This window comes from Erinaceus europaeus, chromosome 6 (assembly GCF_950295315.1).
Source record: "Erinaceus europaeus chromosome 6, mEriEur2.1, whole genome shotgun sequence".
Classification (NCBI taxonomy): domain Eukaryota; kingdom Metazoa; phylum Chordata; class Mammalia; order Eulipotyphla; family Erinaceidae; genus Erinaceus; species Erinaceus europaeus.
Window position 1 is genome coordinate 40,195,323 of NC_080167.1, and position 13,440 is coordinate 40,208,762.

A 13,440-nucleotide genomic window follows, 5' to 3' on the forward strand; every position below is an offset into this window, starting at 1 on the left:
TTGGGCTTGAGGTAATAATAATGATGCTAAAGAGAAGCAAACAGATTGGTGAAATATATAGGAAATAAAATCAACAGGACTTAATTAATGATTGGTTATGTTGGATGGAAGGGGGGGCATGTCAAGGGTAACACCCATCTTTCTGACATGTGGGTACCACTTACTGAGAATGAGGTTTCACTCAGAAGAAGCAGATTTGTGATCAGAATGGCTTGAGTTTGGGAAGAAGCCAAATTGGCTCTGCTGAACTTAATGTTCAGAATCCTTGCACAAATGGTTATATTGAATAAGCAGGTGGACATAAGGGACTGGACTGGAAATAGAAATTTCATTGACCAAGGGTCACATGGTGGCATACCCTATTTAATACAGTGTACACATTACCATGTAAGGACCTTAGTTTAAGTCCATGCTCCCTACCTGTGGGGTGGGTGCACTTTATGAGTGGTGAAGCTTTGCTGTAGGTATCTTTTGCTTACCCCCTTCCTCCCCCTTTATCAATTTCTCTTTTTCTAGCCCTTCAACTTCTCTCTCTGTCTTATCAAATGAAAAAGGAAGGTAAAAGGTGATGGGGAATGAACACTGGGAGTGATGGGTAGGTCATGTAGGTACTGAGCCTTAGTGTTAATCTTGGTGGCAATAAAAAAAAAAAGTGCAAGGAAGGAACTTCGCAAGGTAGGAAGAGAATTTCATTGACCTATAAAGAATATTTGAAACCTTGGGAATAAGTAATGCCTCCTAAAGAAATAATAATGAAGATGTTAGTAAATCCTAGAAAACACCACTTTTTTTTTTAAGGTTAATAAAGAAGGGCCAGTTGGTGGCACACCCGATTGAGTGCACATGCTACAATGCACAAGGACCTTGGTTCAAATTCCAGGTCCCTGCCTGCAAGGGGAAAGCTTCACAAGTGATGAAGCAGTGCTGAAGGTGTCTTTCTTTCTCTCTTCCTCTCTATCACTCCTTCCCTGTTGACTTCTCCTTATCTCTAAACAATAAATAAAGAAAAAAAGAGAGAAACAAATACTTTTAAATATACATATTGTTAAAAGATAGAAACAAGTAAGCAGAGAAGGGAAAATTGGTAAGAAATGTTATCATGCATACTGACTGAAATGCTTCAGAAAAGCAGACATCATCAACTGGAAGCTGCTGAATGATGAAGTAAGGATGAAAATTATCCATCAGACTTAATGACATGAACAGCACTGCAAAGGAAAACCAGAAACAAGAGGGACATAACAGTCTCACCTGGTGGAGAAATAATGCATTTGGGGACAGAGAACTTTTTGTTTGAAGTTGGAGTAAAAATAAATATATTTAATTCTGAATGCCAGGACTGACAGAAAAGTCTTATTTTGCAGCAGGTGTTGTCCACAAAGGCATATAGCAAGGGCACATTTTCTAGTTATGCTTCCCCTTACAGGACAAAACCCCGTGCACTTTGCATAGTATATAAAGAGAAACAAATCCCAGAGCCAGTGGAGCTCTTCTGAACTGTGCATGACCTCTCACTTCCTCTAGCTGGGGACCATCAATCCCCAGAAATCCATTGTTTCATTGGCTTTATACAGTTCTTTTTCTCTCTCATATACTATTATTTAAATTGTATATGTAAATGCCATTTACTGAAGACATGAAGTTGCTGGTTGAAATGTGGTAAACTAACGAGTTTCAAACAAAGTTCTTCTATAAACTAACCTCAGAATGTTTACCAGATATCTTAAGTTATAATTTCCTTATAGAAATGACATTAAGAGGAGCTGAGTGGTGGCAAACTTGGTTGAGCACATATATTACAATGTGCAAGGCTGGGTTTGAGCCCTGGTCCCCACCTGCACGGGGGAGAGTTTTGAGAGTGGTGAAGCAGTGTTGCAGGTATCTCTCTGCCTCTCTCCCCCTTCCCTCTTAATTCCTGGCTGTCTCTATCCAATACATAAATAAAGATATACAAAAAAATTAAAAATTAAGAAATGAAATGACGGAGGTCGGGCGGTAGTGCAGCCGGTTAAACGCACGTGGCGCAAAGCTCAAGGACCTTAAAGAAACCGGTTTGAACCCCCAGCTCCCCACCTGCAGGAATCGCTTCACAGGCGGTGAAGCAGGTCTGCAGGTATCTATCTTTCTCTCCCCTTCTCTGTCTTTCCCTCCTCTCTCCATTTCTCTGTCCTATTCAACAACGAACAACATCAACAACAATAATAACCACCACAACAACAAAAGGGCAAAAAAAGGGGGGGAATGGCCTCTAGGAGCAGGATTCGTGGTGCAGGCACTGAGCCCCAGCAATAACCCTGGAGGCAAAAAAAAAAAAATGAAATGGCATTAGAAACCAAGCAGTGGTGTAGCAGTTATACACACATAATACCAGGAGCAAGGATCTGGGCTTGTGACCCTGTTCCCTATCTGCAGTGGGGAAGCAGATCTGCAAGTGTCTATCTTTTCTCTCTCTCTCTCTCTCTCTCTCTCTCTCTCTCTCTATCTTCTCCTCTCCTCTCCTCTCTCTGTCCTGTCAAATAGAACTTTCAAAAAGGGAAAAATTGGTCACCAGGTGCTGTGGATTTGTAGTGCCAGCACTGAGCCCCAATGATAACCTTTGTGGCAAAAAAAAAAAGGAGGTAGAGGTAGAGAGACATAGAGATACCTGAAGCACTGTTCCATCACTGATGAAGCTTGCAGAAGGGCCAAGGACTTGAACCTGTCCTTGCACATGGCAATATGGAATTGCAGGGTCATAGGGTAGGTCCACTTCTAGCCTTCTGAGAGTTCTTCAGACTTCTCTCCACAGGGGAGTCCACAGGGAGCAGTCTGGTTAACTCCACAGGGATTGGACCAACTGACATTCCCGCCAGCAGTGCAGGAGGGTTCCTTTGTCCTAACAACCTCTCCAGTATTTGCTACTGCTTCCTTTTCTGATGTTTGACATTCTCACAAGAGTGAAGTGGTATCTCATTATTGTCTTTATTTGTATTTGTCTGATAATAAGTGACTTGGAGCATTTTTTATATGTTTATTAGCCTTTTGGATCTCTTATATGCAGAATATTCTGATCATATCCTCTCTCCATTTTTGGATGGGGTCATTTGTTTTCTTTTTTTTTAAAGACTTTTTTTTTTGTTATTGGAGTGCTTTTTTTTCTTTTTTTATTGGGGAATTAATGTTTTACATTCAACAGTAAGTACAACAGTTTGTACATGCATAACATTCCCCAGTTTCATATAACAATACAACCCCCACTAGGTCCTCAGAATCCTTCTTGGACCTATATTCTCCCCACCCACCCACCCACCCCAGAGTCTTCTACTTTGGTGTAATACTCCAATTCCATTTCAGGTTCTACTTCTGTTTTCTTTTCTGATCTTGTTTTTCAACTTCTGCCTGAGAGTGAGATCATCCCATATTCATCCTTCTGTTTCTGACTTATTTCACTTAACATGAATTTTTCAAGGTCCATCCAAGATCGACTGAAAACGGGTGAAGTCACCATTTTTTACAGCTGAGTAGTATTCCATTGTGTATATAGACCACAACTTGCTCAGCCACTCATCAGTTGTTGGACACCTGGGTTGCTTCCAGGTTTTGGCTATTACAAATTGTGCTTCCAAGAGCATATGTGTACACAGATCTTTTTAGATGGGTATGTTGGGTTCCTTAGGATATATCCCCAGGAGAGGAATTGCAGGATCATAGGGTAGGTCCATTTCTAGCCTTCTGAGAGTTCTCCAGACTGTTCTCCACAGAGGTTGGACCAATTTACATTCCCACCAGCAGTGTAGGAGGGTTCCTTTGACCCCACACCCTCTCCAGCATTTGCTGCTGTTACCTTTTCTGATGTATGACATTCTCACAGGAGTGAAGTGGTATCTCGTTGTTGTCTTTATTTGAATTTCTCTGACAATCAAGAGACTTGGAGCATTTTTTCATGTGTTTCTTGGCCTTTTGGATCTCTTCTGTGGTGAATATTCTGTCCATGTCCTCCCCCCATTTTTGGATGGGGTTTAATTTCAAATCTACATTTTAGTGCATATTTTGATCTCCAAACATATGACGTTGTTAGCCAGTTGCACCAAAATGATAAGTCAGTTGGGGTTAATAAGCAACCTCTTTAAAATCCATTTACTCTGCATTATTGATAAATCCCTAGAGAACTGGAAACCATGTTGTATTGTATCTTATGGGAAAGTTCTAAAATCAGATTACTTCCCTCCCTATAATGGAGGTTTTAACAGGAATTTGTATTTTGATCTGGGAGTAGATAACATGGTATTTAAACAACCAATGCATTTCCCATAGATGGAATATGGGAAATGCCTTCTGAATTTTTAACACCTGCTTTATGAAACATTCAGGATCATAGTTGAGATATGCTTGTTGTGATATTCAAAGTGTTGTTGAGTATGTGAATGTATGTATGTATGCCCTCTATTCAGTGGTAAAGATATTCTATATCAGCTCCAAAGTAAATTTTAGGAGGGATGTGGTTCTTTTGTAATTATACTTTCAGCATAGTTGGGGATAAGAACTACTCTTTTTTTTTTTTTACTTACTAATTAAAATTTACCAATCAGGTCTTTTTTTTTCAAGGGTTTAATTACCTGTATCTGTGAGGGTATTATTAGGATTTAAAAATTGAAGGAAAAATACAAATATAGACATTTTTTTTTAAAAAATTATTTATTTATTTATTTATTAAAGACAGAATTTGAGAAGAGAAGGAGAGCTAGAGAGGGAAAGAGACAGAGAGACACCTGCAGCCCTACTTCGCTACTAGTGAAGCTTTCCCCTTACATTTGGGGACTAAGGACTTGAACCCAGTTCCTTGCACACTATAATGTGTTTATTTAACCAACTACACCACCACCTGGCCCCTATAGAATACTTTTTTCCTTTTTAAAAAAATTATTTATGAAATGGAAATATTGACAAGACCATAGGATAAGAGGGGTAAAATTGCACACAGTTTCTACTACTACCAGAGTTCCTTATCCCATCCCCTCCCTTGAAAGCTTTCCTATTCTTTATCCTCTGGGAGTACGAACCCAGGGTCATTATGGGGTGCAGACAGTAGAAGGTGGCGTCTGTAATTGCTTCTCTGCTGAATATGGGCATTGGCAGGTAAATCCATACTCCTAGCCTGTCCCTGTCTTTCCCTAGTGGCACAGGGTTCTGGAGAGATGGGGTTCCAGGACACATTGATGAGGTCATCCGCCCAGGGAAGTCAGGTTGGTCTCATGGTAGCACCTGGAACTTGGTGCTGAAAAAGCATTAAGTAATTGTTGTTGTGCGCGGGCCGCGGAGAAGAGAGAGAGGGGGTCCGGAGCGAAGAGGAAACACAAATCTTTGTTTGCGCTGGCACCTCAGAGTTGGGTGCTAGAGAGGCAGGTTGGGCCACGTGGAAGTAGCGAAAATGGCCGCCTCATGCAGTAACCTTTCCTGTGTCTGAACACCGAAGGGAAGCGCTGGCAAAGAGAACGAGGTGCGGAAGAAGAAGGGCTTTTATAGGAGTAGCTTTTGCGAGAATGGGAAGGGGGAGGAGTAACCATAGCACTCCAGGATAGGATAATAACTCTCATGAGAATGGGAGGGGGGAGGAGTAACCAAAGCACTCCAAATATCGAGGGGATATAGACAATGCCCTGAGGGCACAACATGGCTGAACAGGCACTCCGAGAATGTCCCAACTCTCGTGGAAACTAGCACTGGCCTGAGGGGACAACATGGCAGATGTGACTGCATCGGCACAATTTCCCAGCAAGTAATAAAGCAGAACAAATTGTTAAATAATCAAGAGCCTAAAGGCAAGAATATAGCAGATGAGATTTGGGGTTTCCACTTTGGAAAAAGCTAGTAGGTCTAGTTTAGGTATATCCCAAGAGGCCCATGATGTTACAATTTTTTTTTAAGTTTCCTTTTTCTATTTTTTATTATATTTATTTATTTATTGGATAGAGACATCCAGAAATTGAGAGGAGGAAGGGAGGTAGAAAGGAAGTGAGACAGACACCTGTAGACCTGCTTCACCACTCGCAAAACTTTTCCCCCTGCAGATGGGGACTGGGGCTCGAACCTAGGTCCTTGTGCACTGTAACATGTGCGCTCAACCAGGTGCACCACTACCCGGCCCCAACTTTACTAATTTTTGCCTGAGCCCGACAGCTAACGTGCAAGTGGTCCAAAGGGAGATGGGTGCAGGTTGTCTGGGGAGATGGTGTCAGAGTTGGAAATAGGACTAGAAAACTGGGTCAGGGAAGAGAATAGCTCCCAAATATGAGGAAAGTATATAAATATTGTTAACTGTAAAACCCATCGATTTGATCTGTAGCCCATAGTCAGCTCAGGAGCCTGTGTAACCACTGGATCCCTGTAGGTCTAAGCTCACATTCTGTGGTCATGGCTATAACATTCTAGGCTGCACTCATTGCCAGACCCATTTTCAAGTGGGTGAGTATGTTGGCCCAACCTCCTTCGGAGAATGGAACAGTCCCCACCATTGTTGATCCTGATAAGGGGAAAGGTCCTGTAAGGGTCCACAAAGGGGTACACTATATTATTTTTGATAGAGATGACCAGTGATGGCAGAGAAAGGGATCTGTTAGGTCTAGGCCCATCTTGTCTGTGTGGGAATCCCAGGATTCCCTGACTAGGGCCCCAGGTGATGGGGTGGCCTAGTAGTAACCAAAAGAGCCATCATTAAAGTATGCCAGTCTCTGCCATTATCCAGCTTTTGTAGTCCTTACTTTGTCTGACAAGGTTAGCTTTGGAATGACTGAGGGAAGTGAAATAGAAAGTAGGTGAAGTATTGAGGTCTAAGTAGAAACTATTTGATTAGGTACTTTATGGTGTCTTTTTTTAGGTCTTTCTACTTGCTTGCTCTATTTATTAAATCACTAAAAACTATTGTACACTTTTGCTTTAAGGTGTATATATATTTTACCCTAGTTTATGAATACATGTGTACAGATGCCTTAATTCATGGGCCTTGGTCTATATATCTAGGTTCTGAGGCTTAGTTTTTTTGGTTTTTTTTTTTTTGCCTCCAGGAGTTATTGCTGGGGCTTAGTGCATGCACTATGAATCCACTGCTCCTAGAGATAATTTTTTCCATTTTATTGGATAGGACAGTGAGAAATTGAGAAAGGAGGGAGAGACAGACAGACATCTGCTCACCCTAAATATATCCATATATATATATTTTTTTTAAATGATAATAGGCAGTACAGAAATAGAAAGGGAGAGAAAGAGAGAGGAGAGACATTACAGTACTGCTCTACTGCTCATGAAGTTTCCCCTCTCTAGGTGCTCCCATATGATAGCCAAGTTCTCTTTTTTTTTTTTGTATTTTTTTAAATTTTTTTTTATTTATTAAAAGGAAACACTGACAAAACCATAGGATAAGAGGGGTACAACTCCACACAATTCCCACCACCAGATCTCCTTATCCAATCCCCTCCCCAGATAGCTTTCCTATTCTTTATCGCTCCGGGAGCATGGACCCAAGGTCATTGTGGGATGCAGAAGGTGGAAGGTCTGGCTTCTGTAATTGCTTCCCCACTGAACATGGGTGTTGACTGGTTGATCCATACTCCCAGTCTGCCTCTCTCTTTCCCTAGTAGGGTGGGGCTCTGGGGAAGCAGAGCTCCAGGACACTTTGGTGGGGTTGTCTGTCCAGGGAAGTCTGGTTGGTATCATGCTAGCATCTAGAATCTGGTGGTTGAAAAGAGAGTTAACATACAAAGCCAAACAAATTGTTGAACAATCATGGACCGAAAGGCTGGAATAGTGCAGATGAAGAATTGGGGTGTCTCCATTTTGTAGATAGCTAGTAGGCATATTTTAGTTATATTCCAAAGGGTCTGCGGCTATACTAGTGTTTTTTTTTTTTGTTTGTTTGTTTGTTTTATTTTGATGGCCAAGTTCTTGAACCCAAGTCTTTATGAATGGTAAAGTTTGTGCTCTACCCAGTAAGCTACCTTCTAGACCTAGTGGAATACTATTTGAAGACATTTTATTATAAATAAATAAATAAATAAATAAATGGTTTATTTGTAATTTATAACACCTGAGTAATCTTGGGGCTGGTATTTGTTTTGTTTTCCTTAAAAAGGAATCACATTTTCCCGGTTTTCTTTTTTTACTGTGGTAAAGTTAGACTTGGCCATTTTGAATGGTTTTTCCTATGCAGTTCAGTGGCATTCAGTAAACTTTTATGTTTTCCCAATATGTAACTCAATACACATTAAAAGATAAACTCACCCTCTTATCCTATGGTTTTGTCAGTGCTTCCTTTTTATAAATAAATAAATAAATAAATAAATAAATAAATAAATAAAAGATGAACTCCCCATTCTGTTGCTTTATATCCATGTTTGCATGTTAGATTTTGCTTTGTTTTCATAATGAGTTAACATGACTGAATTCAAAGTATATGCTTTTAGACAGAAGCTGAAAAGACAAGATCAGAAGGGAAAACACTAAGCAGAACTTGGACTGGAGTTGGCATATTACACCAAAGTAAAAGACTCTGGGGTGTGTGGGGGGGGACAGTTCAGGTCCTGGACACTGCCTAGTGGGGATTGAATTGTTATGTGGAAAACTGGGAAATGTTATGCATGTACAAACTATTGTATTTTACTGTCAACTCTAAACCATTAATCCCTCATTAAAGAAATTTAAAAATACATTTTTTGCGGGGGTACTAGTAGTTCACAGTATAGCTGTTGATACATGGGTACAACTTTTCATCTCCTAACTTAGGTCTTTTCCACCATCATACACCAGGACCACAACCCCCCCACCACTTTTTCTTTTTCCCCCAGGCCTTTTCTTGCTGCAATACACCACACCCAGTCAGAGTTTTACTTTGTGTTTTCCCTTTTTGTCTCTGTGTCATAAGATCTACCTATAAGTGAGCTTATGTGGCATTTGTCCTTGTTTTGGTTTATCTCGCTTAATTGGCTCATCATTTTAAACAACTGAGTTCTACTCCACTGTGTGTATCTCTACCACGACTTTCTTAGCCACTCATATGTCATTTGGCATCTGAGTTGCTTCCAAGTTTGGGCTACTACAAACTGTGCTCTATAAAGGTGTACACAGATCTCTTTGGATACTGTGTTTGTTTCCGTAAAAGGCCTTTACATTATTAACAGAGAGTAGTATACAAAGTAGGTAAGGTATGCAGTTTTGTAACCTTCTACATAGGTTCTAATCCCATCCCCACCACTGTAATCCCTGGGTAAGCTACTTTACCTCTCAGTGACTTAGACATCTCACCTATAAAAGGGGGATAGGGGTCCGGGTGGTGGTACGTCTGGTTGAGCACACATGTCACAAAGCTCAAGGACCCAGGTTCAAGCCCCTGGTCCCCACTTGCAGAGGGAAAGCTTTATGAGTGGGTAAGCAGTGCTGCACGTGTCTCTCTGTCTCTCTCCCTCTCTATCACCTCCTTTCCTCTCAATTTCTGGCTGTCTATATCCAGTCAAAAAATAAAATAATTTTTTAAAAAATTAAAAAATATAAAAGGGGGAAGAATAGTCCCTACACCTGGGGTTGTTCTGAGACTTAAATTAACTGGCACAGATCTTGGGTTCTGTTTTACCATTCAGACTTAATTTTACACCACTGTTAAATAGAATAAAGGACAAGAAAAAACAGAAAAATATCAGGTTTTTCATTAAAACTAAATATACTTTGTTGATAGAAACTGTACAGAAAACATACTCTAAGAAGAAAACTATGAAAATCCTCAGTTTTGAGATGGCAGAATAGTTGTAATTGAAGCTGTGTGCATGGCCTTTTAGGCAGAATGCTATAATGTATGGTTTATTTTCACCTCATGGATGTTCTATAAAGGATTATAATCTAGAATCGATCAAACATAATGAATTAACTGCTTAAGGGATAAATATATATATATATATATATTTTTTGGACATTTACTTGGTCATGATGAATAAAAATAAAGCCAAGGTGACAACTAAGGAGATAAATGCTCTCAGTCTTTTTGTTTTCTTTTGTTTAGTGAAGCAGGTTTATTGGAGCAGGGAGAAAATTCCTGCTTTCTTTTTGTCATGTACAGAATGCAGATTGTTGATGATGAAAATTTACTTGATCAATGGCAGTGCTCTGTGGTAGTATCTTGATATGTCTGGGATTTGGTTTCCAGAAAGTAATTGGTTTAGCTATTGTATTCTCCATGAACTATTTCTTTTGTGTATGTATAAAAGGGACAGAATCATTTTCTACTTATCAACCCTGGAAAATATGCCACAATTCAAGAGCAAGTATTTTGTAGAAATAAAGGAAAAGCAGCATTGAGGTGATTTTTGAGTCACTTCTTTTCCACTGAATGTCAATCTTAATATTTATGAACTTAGAAAAAATATCATTGAACAAATGTAGATATTCATCTTTCTGGTGCATTGCTGACTGAGGCTGCTAAGTGGAACTCATCCCATCCTCTACAAATGAGGAGGTGGGTATTAAGATGGTAATTGTAAGGGGCCCAAATCTAGGTCCCCCCCCCCTTCTCTCAGCCTCCAGGGCTATTGCTGGGACTCCCTGCACTATAAATCCACTTCTCTTGGTAGCCATCTTTTTTCCATTGTTGTTGTTGTTGTTGCTTTTGGTTCAGACAGAAATAGAGAGAGGAGGGGAAGACAGAGAGGGGGAGAGAAAGACACCTGCAGACCTGCCTCACCACTTGTGAAGGAACTGGGGGCTCGAACTGGGATTTTTGTGCTTCACATTATGTGCACTTAACCAGTGCACTACTGCCCAGCCACCTTTCTCTCTCCCTCTTAGTCTTCCCTCACCTCCCTCCCTGTAATTTCTGTCTGTCCTATCCAATAAAATGGGGGGGGGGGGGATGGCCACAAGGAATAGTGAATTTGTAGTACCAGCTCCAAGCCTCAGCATTAACCCTAGAGGTGAAAGAAAGAAAGAAAAGAAAAGAAAAGAAAAGAAAGAAAGAAAGAAAGAAAGAAAGGAAGGAAGACAGAAAGAAAAGATGCTAATTGTTCTCTTTCTACTGAAGTGTTTCCTGATTAACTTGTGCCACTTCCTCTTTGCCCTTAGTTTATGTTCTTTCTTCTTCTTTATAAACATATTTTTGCTTTTTAAAAAAAATTTGTTCTATTTGATAGCACAGAGAGAAATTGAGATGGGAGGAGGAAAGAAGAGACACCAACAGTAATAACTTCACTGCTTGTGAAGCTTTCTCCCTGCAGGTGGGAACCAAGGGCCTGAACCCATGTAATTGCACAGAGTAACATATCATGTGTGCCACTGCCTAGGCCTCACTCTTTTTTTTCATAGTTCTGTTTATTTTCTTTAGCTCTTTCTTTCTAGGTGCCTAACATATAGCCAGATTTCTTTTTACAGTAAATGATATGCCTTGAGTATGGCATTTTTATTAGAAGTCACTTATTTTCTCAAATCTGAGACTCTAACAATTATGAAACATGAACATTAACATCTGGTTGCCAGAAAACACTAGATCCTTTTTAAAAAAAGTTATAGAACATGTATATTAAACTACCTTAACACAGACGTTGTTTAACAAGCCAGCTCAGCACTTAGAAAGAAATCAATCAAACCAGGGGTTGGGTGGTAGCACAGCTGGTTGAATACACATGTTACAGTATGCAAGGACCCAGGTTCAAGATATACAGAGAGAGCTACCAGAGTACTGCTGAGGCTCTGACTTATAGTGATGCTAGGGACTGAACCTGGGACTTTGGAGCCTCAGGCATGGAAGTCTTTTGCATAACCATTATGCTGTTTCCCCAGCCCTATCTCTCCCCTTCTCTATCTCCCCCTTCTCTCAATTTTTTCTGATTGTCTCTATCAAATAAATAAAGATAATAAAAAAATTTTAAAGAAATAAACCAAACTCATAGTGAGTCATAATTTATTGTCCTTCCTCAGCTTTACTATAGAGAGAAATATCTTTCCTCACTTTGAGAGAAATACTTAATATTCAGTTTGTTGCTTTGACATCATAGACATTCATTCAAGGAAGTTTAATGAACAGAGTAAGTAAGTAATCTTTATTCACTGACACAAATTTTGGCTTCTATTCTGTATTAACATCTGTATGTATGTCTAGCTCAACACTGCTGGTTTTCATGGCAAAAATGAGGTCCTTTCAAGACTGAAAATATTACCAACTTTTCTTTTCAGTTTCTAAAGTCTCAAATGGATAGCTGTTTAAGTTAATTTATTATGGGTTATAGCAGAAGCATAAATTTGACTGGATAGTATATGATTCATCATATTATATGCATAATTTATTTTATACCTGTATTAACAGTGCTTCTTGGAGCTGAGTAGTTGAGTGGAGCTGGTATAAGATTGGCAATACAGGCAGATGTGTATCTATACCTCCGGCATCACTGCTTGTAATTTCACTGTAAAAATGTTGCAACCATCTGGGTAGCAAAATGTCTGAGGTCTGCTCTTATCTGTGATTGTAAGTAAGGAGGAGATTTGTCTGACTTTGGAGACATGGGATTTATAAAACAAAGATATGCCAAGCTGTAAGCATTTGGCATGAGTCTGGGATATAACTACAGACAACTTCCTATGATCATTGTAGACATTCAAGCGTGTTTTAGTGCCACTGGATTTTTATGGCATTTCTCCCTTTAGGGTAAACCCCAGATTTTCACAGGTTACTTCTGCTCTAGAAAAAAAGGAATGTTTTAAAGAGCATAGCCATGGAAGTCCTTTTTATTGATATACTGTATGGGTATTGTTGGTATTTTTTTTTTCCAGAGAAAGAAATCAAATTATAGTGTCATAAAATCTTGTAAGGTTGAGGATTAGTGAGTGATCTGTTCTTCACTAAGAAAAGTCTACTAACCTAATGTGTCACTGTAGGACAACCCTGTGGAGACCACACCATCCTTTCTGATTCATATGAATGTTTGGCAGTGTACCTCGACAGTTAGTGCTATTAGAGTTTTTGCTGATTTGCTTGGCACATCTCCAGCAAAACAGTCCATTAAGATTCAGATCCTTTCCCAATAATTGAGACAATCAATTTACATTAAACAAGATTCAATTATAATTTCATGTACAATTTAAATTCTATAGAAAATAATCAGTGTGCAATAAAAAGGGACAATTATTTTGATGCAAAGAGATGTTTTTAGAGGCTTCACAAACAACTCTTTCATATTTTCAAAATAGTTCCCTCATTATCTCTGGTGTAGGAAAGCTCTATTGTGTTTTCTTTTGATGTCAGGACAAGTGTGTGAATCCATGGCTGCATGTTTGATAAGCAATGTGACTTTCTTCCAGTAGCATTTAAGTCAGAAGGGCTGAGAGAGAATAAGTTAGGTGGTTGTTTGCTGTTTAAGATGGAATAACTCTTTTAAAAAAGAACCAAGAGGGTGCATGTTAAGTGAATTTAAGGCTTTTGTGCTATAATTAGTT

General features: G+C 39.5%; 1 protein-coding gene across 3 annotated transcripts in view; it reads left to right on the forward strand.

Moving 5' to 3' along the window:
- SDCCAG8 (SHH signaling and ciliogenesis regulator SDCCAG8) overlaps nucleotides 1-13,440 on the forward strand; it is a 278,824-nt gene that overhangs the window by 188,710 nt on the left and 76,674 nt on the right. The gene's annotated exons all lie outside the window — the stretch shown is intronic.